This window comes from Calypte anna, chromosome 8 (assembly GCF_003957555.1).
Source record: "Calypte anna isolate BGI_N300 chromosome 8, bCalAnn1_v1.p, whole genome shotgun sequence".
Taxonomy (NCBI): domain Eukaryota; kingdom Metazoa; phylum Chordata; class Aves; order Apodiformes; family Trochilidae; genus Calypte; species Calypte anna.
The window spans coordinates 15,874,936-15,887,331 of NC_044254.1; the positions used below are offsets into that span (position 1 = coordinate 15,874,936).

The window sequence follows — 12,396 nt, forward strand, 5'->3', positions numbered from 1 at the left end:
GCCTTTAATAATGTATTCAAAGACATCTGTGTTGGCCAACAGTGCAAGCTGAAGTCAATACCACAAGAGAAACTGTAATTCTCTGTATTATGCACTTACACAAGGCATAGCTGTTTCTGGATGTCATGCTTTTAACAGCAGGAGCTCCTGGCCTTTACTTGTCTTGCTTCCTATGACCCAGCTCTTTCTCCTTTCTTTCACCACATCTCTTTAATTGTAACATAAGATAACTTTTAAAGTAGAATCATTAAGCTGTGAACACCACTAGGCTGTAATTCCACATAAATTCTTCAACCACAAACTTCCATCTGCCTGAAATGATTCAAAGCTCAAACTCACTCAGTCTCTCATATGCTCATATCTCACAGCCCGTAACTGTTAAATCAGTATGAAAATGTTTGTAGAAAATGCTTATTGAGTATCTCTCAATTTTCCACTTAGCATCTGTTGCTCCCCTCTACATCAGTCACAGGTTTTGCTCCTTCCTTTCTCATTTGCTACCTCTCCCATCACTGCTGGCAAATGTCCTATTTTGGAAACAGAGGAGGCAGCAGACTCAGGTTTCATTTATCTGAAGATGTCTACAACAAAAAGGGATTGGCAACTCTCCCTTCTTAGCAGTAAAAGATTAGAGGAAGGCATTTGGTAGAGGACATAGTTAACCACATGACTGCCCAAGGCTACTTGGATATGGAAACCACCTAGAGAGGCTGAAATGAAACAAATTTAATTCATGTTTTCAATATCATAGTAGATCTCAGCTAAATTTAAGTTATAACTGCAGAGAACTCCAAGGCTGATGAGGCTGGATGGTGCAGAGGGAAGCTTCCCCTTCCATACAGAACAAGTAAACATTTGTGAAAAACAGACACGATTTGCAAGAGTAGTGATGAGAAGTGTTCCTCCAATGAGGAGGTATTTGAAACCATGATGATTCAAGAATTAGCACGATAAGTGCACATTAAAGGCTATGTATAAGATATAAACTATGTTCAATTAAATGCAGTTAGCACAAAGGCTACTGCAATCACCTGCAACTTTGTATTGTGAGAGAAGAAATCTAGAACCCATGCAAGGAGAACTTTCACAATGATCAAAGAATAAGGAGGCTTTAAACTTCAAATTGAAATGAAAACTAATCTTTATGACGAGGAACAGAAATCACCTTTTTCATATATTTGTAATAATTAGAAACCAAAAGCTGAGATGAAGTGCAGGATATGAACTGCTGAAGGTAAAGCTAGTGAGAAGCAGATGAAGCACCTGAAGGTGTCTAACCTTGACAGCCATCATAATAGCCTATTTGATCGTAGTCTGTTATTAACATAACAAGGAAAACACAAAAGTGGATGTTTGGTCTCAGCTGAGAACAGATTCACATTTTTTCTATGAAGTCAGAAAGCTTTTTTGTTGTTTTCTAAAAATCAGTTTAACTCTTAATATAGCATGTGATTCGATCCATATGAATTCTTTTTTTGTTTTGGGGTTTTTTGTTTGTTGGTTTGTTTTGGTTTTTTGTTTGGGGACAGGGAAGAGGTCCAGTAATGGCAACTGAGAACAGCCAAGAGTTAGAGACAGACCAAGTTTGATTGCTTAGCTCTATTTTGTTAGGATATCATCTAAGAAAAACACCTGTGAAAATACACCAGACACATATATACCTACAAAATATTTGAAAACCCAAATGAGCAATATTTGCATAAGTATAGAAACAAATCATGCTGTGATCATAAACAGTTACTAGTCTATGTGCCTTGCACATTCAGGCAGATGAATGTCTTAGGTAAAACAAGTTTACTAGCATTTACTTCAAATCCAGGTGTTAACTGCACACAAAATATTATCTTCCAAACAAATTAGAGTGGCATGGATTTTAACAACTTGAATGTTAACAAAATACTTCAAATTCCTCACACTTTTACAAATGTCCAAGAATTTCCAGAGATTTCTTAGAATTAAAATCTACCAAGATCAGAAACCCTTTTCACCTGTAACTTAGCACTTTGCACTGTTGATGAAGGCCATATATTAAGCAGCACTGGCTGCCAAAGTCAAGTTAACCAAGTATATGGAAGAATAACTCAGAGTATACTTATCTACTTCCCCAAACTATGCTCTTTGTCATCTACATCTATTTTCCTCCTGTATCTATCTATGGATATTATTCAAGCTCCCTCCTGTGTCCTGTGCACCTGCCATGCTTCCCTGTAAATCCCCCCACTCAGATGAGGAAAGGCTTAGTGTTAAAATACATTTTAGCTCAGTAGCCTTCGAGTGTTTTCCAATAAAAAAATGAAAAGATGTGGATTCAAACGTCACTTACACTCACTTAACACGAATGCACTGGGCAGTTTGTATTGGCAGCACCATCACTGAGCAAAGAGTTGCTGTGTATCCGTGATACTGGATGCCACTTCAAACCAATAAGCAGGTTTCTTACAGCTGGAAACAATATTGAAGCCAGCTGACTTGGTGTCTCAGCTTTCTTTCCACTGTGCTTCCAGGCCAATTAGACAAGCAGCTGGTAGCCTGAGGCATTAAGCAGCTCTCAAGCTGTTTCCCTGCCCAAAAGCTGCACCAAACATACAGCTGGCCTAAATACTGAACAAGAGCAGGAGCAAAAACCTACTTACTAGTGACTCCACTCTCTTCTGATGAAGAATGAAAACTGAACAGCAGCCTAAAAATGATCCACAATTATGTAGTAAAGTTAATGTCCTGATTCGTTTTCAAATTATACACCCACCTTATACATATAGTCTTCATCCTTCACTGAAATGCTGCCTCCTCTGGGAGCTGTTAAGCAGCATACTACTTATAAACCAGAGCAGTGCTGTTGTATGTGGATATCAATACTTCAGGGATGGAGAGTAGAGAAAGAACCAATGGTGCTATGACAATTTATGGCTATAAATGATTTGTGTCGCTATACCCAACTAAAAGCACAAGAAAAACATAGATTGAGTTAATAAAAAATGGCCAAAGTTAAATTTGTTTAAGGTATCAGTATTAACATGAACTTTTTTGAAGACCTTTAAGAATAACAACTCTATCCTGCCCTAGTTTTAAATCTTAATAACAGCAGAACCATTACATTAGTTATTTAGCAACTTTGGGACTCAAAAAACAGGTATTTGGGGCAAGCCATTAGTTTCTCCTACTTTCTTTGCTCTGCAAACGTACTCTATGAAGGCTGCTGTGTCTTCATTGCTCATTAATGAATGGCTGCTGTCTCCTCAAAGGCAACTGAGGGTGAGCTGTTGGGCAGAGGGGAGTGTCAGGCTCAGCAAACCCTCCCTTCCTGCTCCTGTTACTGCAGTGCTCCTAAAATCAGTTCAGGGGACTACAGATTCTCACAACCATATAACCAACCAATGCCCAGCCAGGCTCTGAGCAGTGGCCTCACAGCCAACCTTCTCCCTACTTTATTTCTGAGCTTAACATTATATGGCCTGAAATATCCTCTGGTGAGCTGGGGCCCCTGTGGTCCCAGCTGTGTCCCCTCCCAACTTCTTGTGCACTCCCAGTCCTCACTGGTGGGGCAGTGTAAGGAGCAGGAAAGGCCTTGATGCTGCCAGAGCACTGTTTGGCAATATGAAAGCATCTTTGTGTTACCAACACTCCTTTCAGCACAAATCCAAAACACAGCCCCATACCACCTAGCACGAAGAAAATTTACTCTATCCCAGCCAAAGCCATAATAGATACTTCAGCTGTTTGCATTTAGTTAAAAGAGGCTGTTGGTCTCATTCTAAGCTATCTTTAATCAGCCTCTGAAATATCTATTAAAACTTTTGATTTTACCATTGTGTTAAAAAAGGTCCTCAGTTTCAGAACAGCCTCAGCTCCTAAGTGCTCTGAGCCCAGTTCAGATTCAAAGTAAAGATCATGTGCAAAGCACAGACAAGGAGAGAAACAGAGCACAAAGCCTAAAATAGTACTAGTGAAGTTATTTTAGGTTTCCTCAGTCAGATCAAAAATCACATTGTTTTTCTTCTCCTTCTAAATATTCAGATTCTTTAGTGTCAAGAGATTCTAATGACTAATATTAGAAATATAATTCCAGCTAGTTTTCTTTTTTTCCCCACTAGGGCATGAAAAGAAACAGGTATAATAGAGCTTCTGTACTGAAAATCAGTACTCTAGTGAACAATTAAAAGTCACTAGCATTGCCAAAACATTTTCCTTAATATTGTCTAATATGTTCTCAAACAAAGGAAAAAGAACAGTCCAGACAGAACAGAATTGCTTTCTAACTCCAAACTTTTGACTCTTTCAAGTGCACACTAGAAACAGTTAAAAGCAAAAATAATCCCCCCAAAAAAACCAACACAAATTAGCACGGAGGAATCTTTGTGGACACCATTTATCTTTTTTCCTCCCAGTCACTTGGAATTTTGTGTTTCTTTACAACAAGGAAACTTGAATAACAGATAGCTGTAACAAACAGGATGAAATCACACAAACAAAAGCTCTGTTGCTTTTCAGAACTCTCAAACTGTCAGTCACCACAGTTATGAAGCACTGTGACTATATTAAAGTCAATGAAAAACACTTGTAAATCAGTGATGTGTTCTCTAAATAATAAAACATATTTATGTTTTATGTATGTATGTAACAGCAGGGCTTGCTCTTATTTTCAGTGGCTGAATATTGTACTGCAGGTCTTCAGTGTTAGCAAGAAAAGTTAATGGAACTGTTTTATATATGGATACAATTGTCACAGGTATTTTCACTATGGAAATATGCACATCACTCCTTCAAGCAAAATCCAGTCCAATAGTGAAAGAAAGCAAGTTGAATATAGATCACCTGAGCCCATTTAGAAAGGCAGCCCAGATTAGCTTTCTCCAGACATACAATCATTTACTTTTTCTAAAAGTGTACTGGCTAGCTGTCTTGGTTTGGGCCAGGATAAAGGTAATTTTCTGTCTTGTACTTTTGCTTTCAGCTGAGTCTCTTGTAAGTAGCTGCACTTGCTGAAATGAACAGCAAGTTTCTCAGTCAGTGTCTGCTTCTGGGACTGATAACACTCAATGCTTATAGTTACTGCTGGAGAATGGGATGCAGAACCAAGGCCACTGCTCAGTTCTGAGGAACATTTTGCTCTCCAGAAGGAGAAAAGGAGTAAAGAGATCACACCTGAAACCCTTAGGAAGGGTTTCCTCAGGGAGGAATGGACAAGATAAATGACCAAAATTGACTGGAGTATTCCAGCCCATACACGTCACAGTATAAATTTGAGGGATCACGAGGGTCAGACCCCTTCCTGCTTCCCCTTCTTCACCTGTCCCTGTTTGCTTTGGCATCCTGGGAGCATTCCATCCATTCCTCTGCCTGTGGTCCTGATCCATACCAGGCTGAACCTGTGTGTTCCTGCCTCTAGCTCCTGACCCCAGGAGTCCAGCCTGGACTTTCCCAGCGCTGCCCTGCAGCCTCGGTGGTGACTTGAGAATTACTGGGGGAGAGGGAGGAGGGAGGAACGTAGAATCAGTTTTCCTGTGTATTTGTATATATTTAGTAATTTTTTCCTTCTTATCATTACTGTTTCATCAAAACTGTGTAGTTTAGTTCACAACCCCCAAGTCTCTCTCCTTCATTTATCTGGGAGGGGAGGGGGATTAATAGAGAGCATCTGCCATTTGGTTTAATTGCCGGACCAGCGTTAAACCATGACACAAGCATATAAGCAATAAGGATCATTAAACTGTTAAAACCATTGAAAGACCTATATGCATATGACTGAAAGTCAGCATTACATTTAATAAAAGTTATTGGTTAAATATACTGCTTTTTCCAACATAATGTACTTACTCCCTGTCTCATCTTCACACTTCTTGGCTAAACTAATCTGGAATCAAACTATTGCCTGTTGGTCTAGCAGCCAAAAAAAAGAAGAGGAAAACAGCATCACCTTCTCATCAGAATAAAAACTGATGTAGCTAAAGTAAAAAGATGTATATATCTTAGTAGGAATCTTAAAAGTTAGAGAACAGAGATGGCACGGTATTTGCTTAACTAACATAGGGTGTGTACAGACCAATCATTTACAGTGATAAATATGATTTCTAACCTTAATATAATTATAGGAGTTTGTGTATGTAAAGTCTTCTGAAAAAACAGAAATAAGGCTGTATGCTGAATGAGCCCCACTGTTGTTAAGCCATAAGAGAATTCATTTTCATAGCATTTTTAAATACTTTCAAGAAAGCTCTTGGTTATATTATCTGTTTTCTTTGTGAAAGCCATTTATCTTAGGTTCATTTTAAGAACTTAAATTTAATTTTATACCTTGGTTGCTTTATATATAAACCAAAATAATATCTTATTTTTCCCCCCAAAATGCAAACCTTTAATAGAGAGATTTGCTAGTTCATGTAACTTAAACACATACAAAAAATACTGCCTTATCTTTTATTTGAATCTTAGGATTTCAGCCTAAAGACCTTATCTGAGGCAGAGATGAAAAAAATGAACATGAAGAAAATAAACTCCACCAACATACAGATTACTCAAAAATTACATTTCAGGAATGTCAAAGCCATTTTAAGTAAATTAAAGTACAAGAAAAAACTTTTTTAATTAAATGAGAGAACTGCAGTGAACACTAAATTAAAGAGTTTTTAATCTACCTCTGGGAAAACTCTTTGCTTGTCCTTCACCTCTTCATACCTGGGGGTCCAATCTAAAACAATGAAGAACCAGGAAAAATGGAGCACAAATGCAAACACACGCAGCATCGCTCCGGTTCTTTCTGAGTAAAGCTCTCACCTGCTTTACAGGCAGCCCTTGCTCTGGCTCTCAGGGGATTAAAAGGAGCAGTGACCAAGTGGACTCAAGGAGTTGGTAGATGGAATATTAAAAACTAAGGCTTCCAAGTGCTTGCAATGTGTTCCCTCTTGATCCTACCCTGGAAGCTCAGTTGGGTGTTCATGACAAGAGCCCAGACAAAATCCCCAGGATTAGTTTCAAATTATGCATTTGAGAACACCTGGGGCACAACTAGCCAGCTAACACACAACTTCCATGGTCATTTCTCTGTGCTAAGAAACAGTGGCAGTCATCCTCTGTTCACTTGTGTGACAATAACACTACTATAAAAGCTCTTGGCAGCAGACATTGATTAACAAAGTCAAAATTAAAGTAACAAAAGCTTTATCTAGATTCATATTAGTGTGATACAGAGCTACCTGTCCCTGGTAAAACCAGAAACAGTCCAGGACTGGTGAGGTGTGCACTACAGTGGTTTTGTACAGGAAGCTTTCCACTGGTAGCAGAGCCAGATGCTCACTGAAAGCCTCTAGGTGTTGATCCTCATTTAGATCAGATTAAGCTTTTTAATTAAAAAGAATTCTTTTCCTAGACACGAGAAATATTTTTTGCTTCTCCCAAATCAGTAATTTTTTTTAACAAGGAAGATGAGAAAATTTGACCAGAAAAAAAGGACAAGCAGTTTGCTCATTGTACCTTCGGTAGCTGCTGCAAAAAGGCAAAACCAACTCCAGCCTCTTGCTCACACCTTTGGTTCTACAGCAAGAAGGGGTAACAGTAGATTGGTATCAACCTCTAATAATATTTCCTCACTAAAATACACCATAAGTATCCATTATTAGAAGGTATATCATCAATGAACTTAGAAAACCTCAGATTTGCAGAAAGTTGTGCTGGATAATGCAATGCCACTGAAATCACAATGGTAAAAAAAAAAAAAAAAAAAAAGAATTTTTTTACAGATATGTCCCAATAAGACCAGAGAAAAAAGAAATTGTCTTTTTCAGTATTTCAAATTCATTAAAACATTCAATTTATGAAGGCCCTGGAACAATGACAAAATTTATTTAGCTTTACATATCATTTTGTTGGCAGTTGGGAAACAAACAAACAAATGAACAATCCAAACCAAAACAACCACAAGAAACACCCACATATTTGGTCTGATTATCTTTCACTGACATTATGACTTTAAATTGTCAGATTTTATTTTACACAAGCAAAGTAATCTGCTTCCAACAATAATCAATAGCCTAAAATCTAGCATTAACTCATTTCTACTGTGGCTGAAACCTGTAGGTCTCTGTAAGAAAATGATCCTTTTACTGTCATTTAGAGAGTGTGTTTAAAACTCTCAGTACTGAGCCACTGGAGATGTTTTAACTTGATTTTAAAGAATACATTACATGGCCAGCACAGGTAAGAGTAGCAATGCTAAACCTATGCTTTGAAGCAAAGATTTGTTGAAATCTTCAAGGCCCATCCCCTGAAAGGAAGGTGTGTGACATTGAGAACTATTGTGCTCTTGCCAGTGATGCAGATATTGCTCTCAGCTCAGCTTTTCCCAGAGCAGCTGTACACCTGTAACACTTCCTTTCAATGCCAGTATTAATGGTACTGAAGTAATCTAAAACAAGCTTTTATTTTCTGTTCTTCACATCTCCATACACAAATGCCAAATTTCCTGAGCTGCTTTTGGTTTAAGACAACAGTGATCACAGATGGTTTCCATATATTTAATTTAAATTTGCCTTGCTGTTCTTTGAGTTATAATCCTCAAATTCCACTAATCTCAATTACTATTTTTGTGTATATGAATAGCAAGGTTGGAAATTTCATTTTTATGTTAACAAGCTGTTAACAAGGAGATATATATATATTTTATATATATATGAAAATACATGTTGGTAATTCAAATAAATAATGTATGGAAAAACACTGAAGTTGTGCTTTTCACTACATGAACTAGAAGTTATTTCTTTGGAGTGTTAAATCAAAAATATATTTTAATCCAAGTCATTACTCTGTGGGGGCTGGGTCTATTATAAACTTCAGTGAAAGGATATACCAATCAATATTTTTTTTGTAAGAAATAGATTATTTTTCTGAGATACTTCAGAACAAAAAATACCACCGGTGAATTCCGTTTCCAGGGAGATGACATATTCCACACACATCACACACACACACACTGAAGTTTTTCTCCAGACTGAGTGGTACAGAGGAAAATATGCAAAGGATTTCATTCGTGTGACACAGACTCTCTGGTGACATTGCAACATAAGGAAGAAAACACAAGAAAATACAAGAAAACACAACGAACTTTGAGTCACCACCCCCAGAAAATTTAAGATGAAGTGGTTAGATAGGGAACTATCCACATACCAACAGAGCTCTAAAGACATGGTATCATGGTAGAAACACCTCAGACACAAGTTTGGATAAGAAGAGGGGAGGAAAGCAAAGAGGCAACAGTCTCTTATCAATGGTTCAAGGGAAGTTGCAGAATGAGTAATAATGAGAACTTTGCACCTCATCAAAGTCACTCTTCTAAATCAACCCCATCTACATTTCTAGTCGACTTTCAAGGTTATCTTCAGCACTTCATGCCCTTTTCTCTTCACTGGACTTTTATTAAAGGAAGCAACCGAATTGCCCCAAACCAAGCAGCTGTGTGGGGAAAAAAAGAATGAAAGCTCCCTCACGTAGAGTTTAGTAAACTGGTACTTAGAAAGAAATAACAGAAAAACTTACACTGCTTGGTAACAAGTAATTTAGCAGTACAGTATGGCCACTGCAGAACTGCACCTGCATACCAGTCCCCTTCAATTGCATTATTTCATCTCTCTTAGGCCTTTTGGTTTTCTTGTCACATTTTCTTCCTCTGAACTTTTCAGACAGCTATAGCCCCTCCTCATACACTCCTGGCACCCTACTAATGATCATAAACCTCTGCTCACAGCCTCCAGTGAATAATTTACACTTATAATGACCTGTTAGGATACAGTAAGGATCACATTTCTACTGCCTCCTTGGAAACTCGTGTCAGTGCATTTCTCTCAAATCCTGACATCTAGAAACACTTTTTGAAGAGACACACAAACCCCACATTGCTACTGAACATTTCTAAAGAGCAAAAGCACTTGGTCTTTTGATTCAAGGACGAGGTATTTGGTTGTTGTTTGGGGGCATGTGTTTTTTTGTTATTTTTCAAAACCAGTTTTATTCTTCCGAAGGAGGAAAGACTTTGGCTGCATATAAGTTGTGAACAAACACCCCCTTGCTCATACTAAAATAACTTCTGAAGTCTTATTACTTTTGTGTTCCCAGATAAAAGTAACTTCTCTTAATTTCTAATAAGCCTCCTCAAAATGTTTTCACACATCTTTTGACAATTAGTTTGTACCACACTAGCTTCTTCTCAGGTAGGAGAGGATATGATGGGCTGATATCAATTTGCAGGAGTAAAGTTGATTTAGGGTAGAAATTCTCATGATGTTGAGTCTCACGATCAATGAAAAAATGGGTCACTTCATCAAAAGAAATTTATGCATTGAAATTGTTATTGATCACAATTTCACATCTCTGTATGTTGCTAGCCTATAGCCAACTAAGATAAGAGAACTCTCAAGCAAGATACAGAGCTGTACTTCAATACATACGTATATCTATTTTTTTCAGCAAAATTTTGTTAAATTTTAAAGAGGTTATTCTGTCCAATTGGTCTCCCCTCCATGTTCCTAAAAATGCACAAATTATTCTAATTATAATCTGGTTTAAACAGCTGTTTCTTCCAGAGACTATAGAAAAGGCCCCTCTCTGCAAGCAATGCTACAAGCCTGTAAATTCATGGGGCAGCAAAAATTTAACTCAACTTTACATGTGACACTTAAAAAAAATATCTGGAACTTCAGTAATTTCTGTATGACTCAAACTGCTTTTCACCTGTTCTTCAGGTGAGGTACAATTTCTGCAATGTATTACCTTTTAAAAACTATGCTTATAAATGTATATAATAAGTTTTGCTTCAAAATATGTTTCCAAATGTCAGGTCTCTGTTGAACAAAAAAAAGCTAAGTTGCCACAGCTCTGTTCTTCTTTGCGTCCTCCAGCTGCTCAGAGGGGAAAAAAGTTGTTTTAAATGTTGTGAGGTTTTGTTTCTGTTTTTAAATCTTGGCTCTCAACATCTTTGAAGCAAAGGAGTTTCGTGCTGCTTCTCTCCAAGGGGGAAAACATGACTCTGCATCAGAACACAACAGACATCTCTCCTGGTATCAGAGGAAAGGCGTCGCAAGCCGCTGTGATGTGACTGGCAATGGGGTAATTGACCAAAGTTTAATGGCACTGTCTCGCCCAGCAGAGCTGTGGGAGTCAGACTGGATGTCTCTGCACATCTGTTCTGGGTATAAGCATTTGAGAACAATCCCTGCTTTCAGCCCAGATACTAACTCATTCAATATAATCATCAAACAGCAGTTGAATCCAGTGGTTATCTTTTTGCAAAATGCTAGATCCATACTCCCTTGTAACTCCATACATGAATAGTTCCAACTTCTCAACTTGAGACAGACTACTGCCTCCTCTGCAAAGGGTCACCCTGTGCAAAGTGCACAGCCACAGGAAACAAACCATGGGAAATGATTTTACCTACAGGGAATAGTTTTGAATTGGTAACAACTGAACTGTAAATCCCACAAAAATTCACATTCATACATTAAAATGTCTGCAACAAACTGCCTTGATGAAAGGAAATTCGATGTGGATAAGTGACATGTTTATTTTTATGAAGCTCTCTAAAAATATTTATTTAGGCTATCACAAAGCTCATCCTGACTAGGGCAAGTACAACTCTCCCTCTCAAAGCCAATTTGGAAGTCACAGACAACATCCTGGCTCATTTAACACACAACACAGTTGCCCCTACATTAGCCCTAAGCAGATAAATATTAAAACATTTTTCATTTTAATGTTATTACTCAGATTATCAACTGTGAAAGATGGAACTCTGGGGCAGTAAAGATGTTTAAAGGTAACTTGAAAGCAAAGTTTTTCCAGAAAAGCAATGATAAATTGCATTTATCACAGCACTGCTCATCCCAAGTATCAAGACTGACATGCGATGAAAAGCGTGAATAACACAGTTAAGTTGTTTTTATTTTATTTGCCTCTTTGCTTTCCCACCATACAGACACACCTGGTTCTCATTACCAAGCCTTTCTTTCCAGCTGTGAAGGATGGAAACTCTCATGTTAAAACATATGTTGAAATACATCTTTCAAGAGCTAGTGATTCACCAGTTTTATCAATTACTTCTAATACTTGGGAAAATCACCCGAGTTGTCAGAATTGCAGTGGTATCCCTTACCACAAAAGCTCCTTAACCAAGTCCTTACTAGTTGGGCAATACACTGTAGAGATCACTAGAGTCAGCTACTAAGAAACCTTTCAGCAACAGTTTTCTGTTTCTGCTGCCTACTTTTACTTTCCCTCTGGATACATTTTATTTTCTTATTTTACCATGGCAGCATAACTATTCAAACATTTCTTTTTAAGAATACTGGGACTAGAAAAATGAGGCACTATCTTAATTAGTGGAAATTTTTGCATCAAGGAAGCTGTCTTTAA

General features: G+C 37.8%; 1 protein-coding gene across 1 annotated transcript in view; it reads right to left on the reverse strand.

Moving 5' to 3' along the window:
- HS2ST1 (heparan sulfate 2-O-sulfotransferase 1) overlaps nucleotides 1–12,396 on the reverse strand; it is a 72,978-nt gene that overhangs the window by 17,525 nt on the left and 43,057 nt on the right. The gene's annotated exons all lie outside the window — the stretch shown is intronic.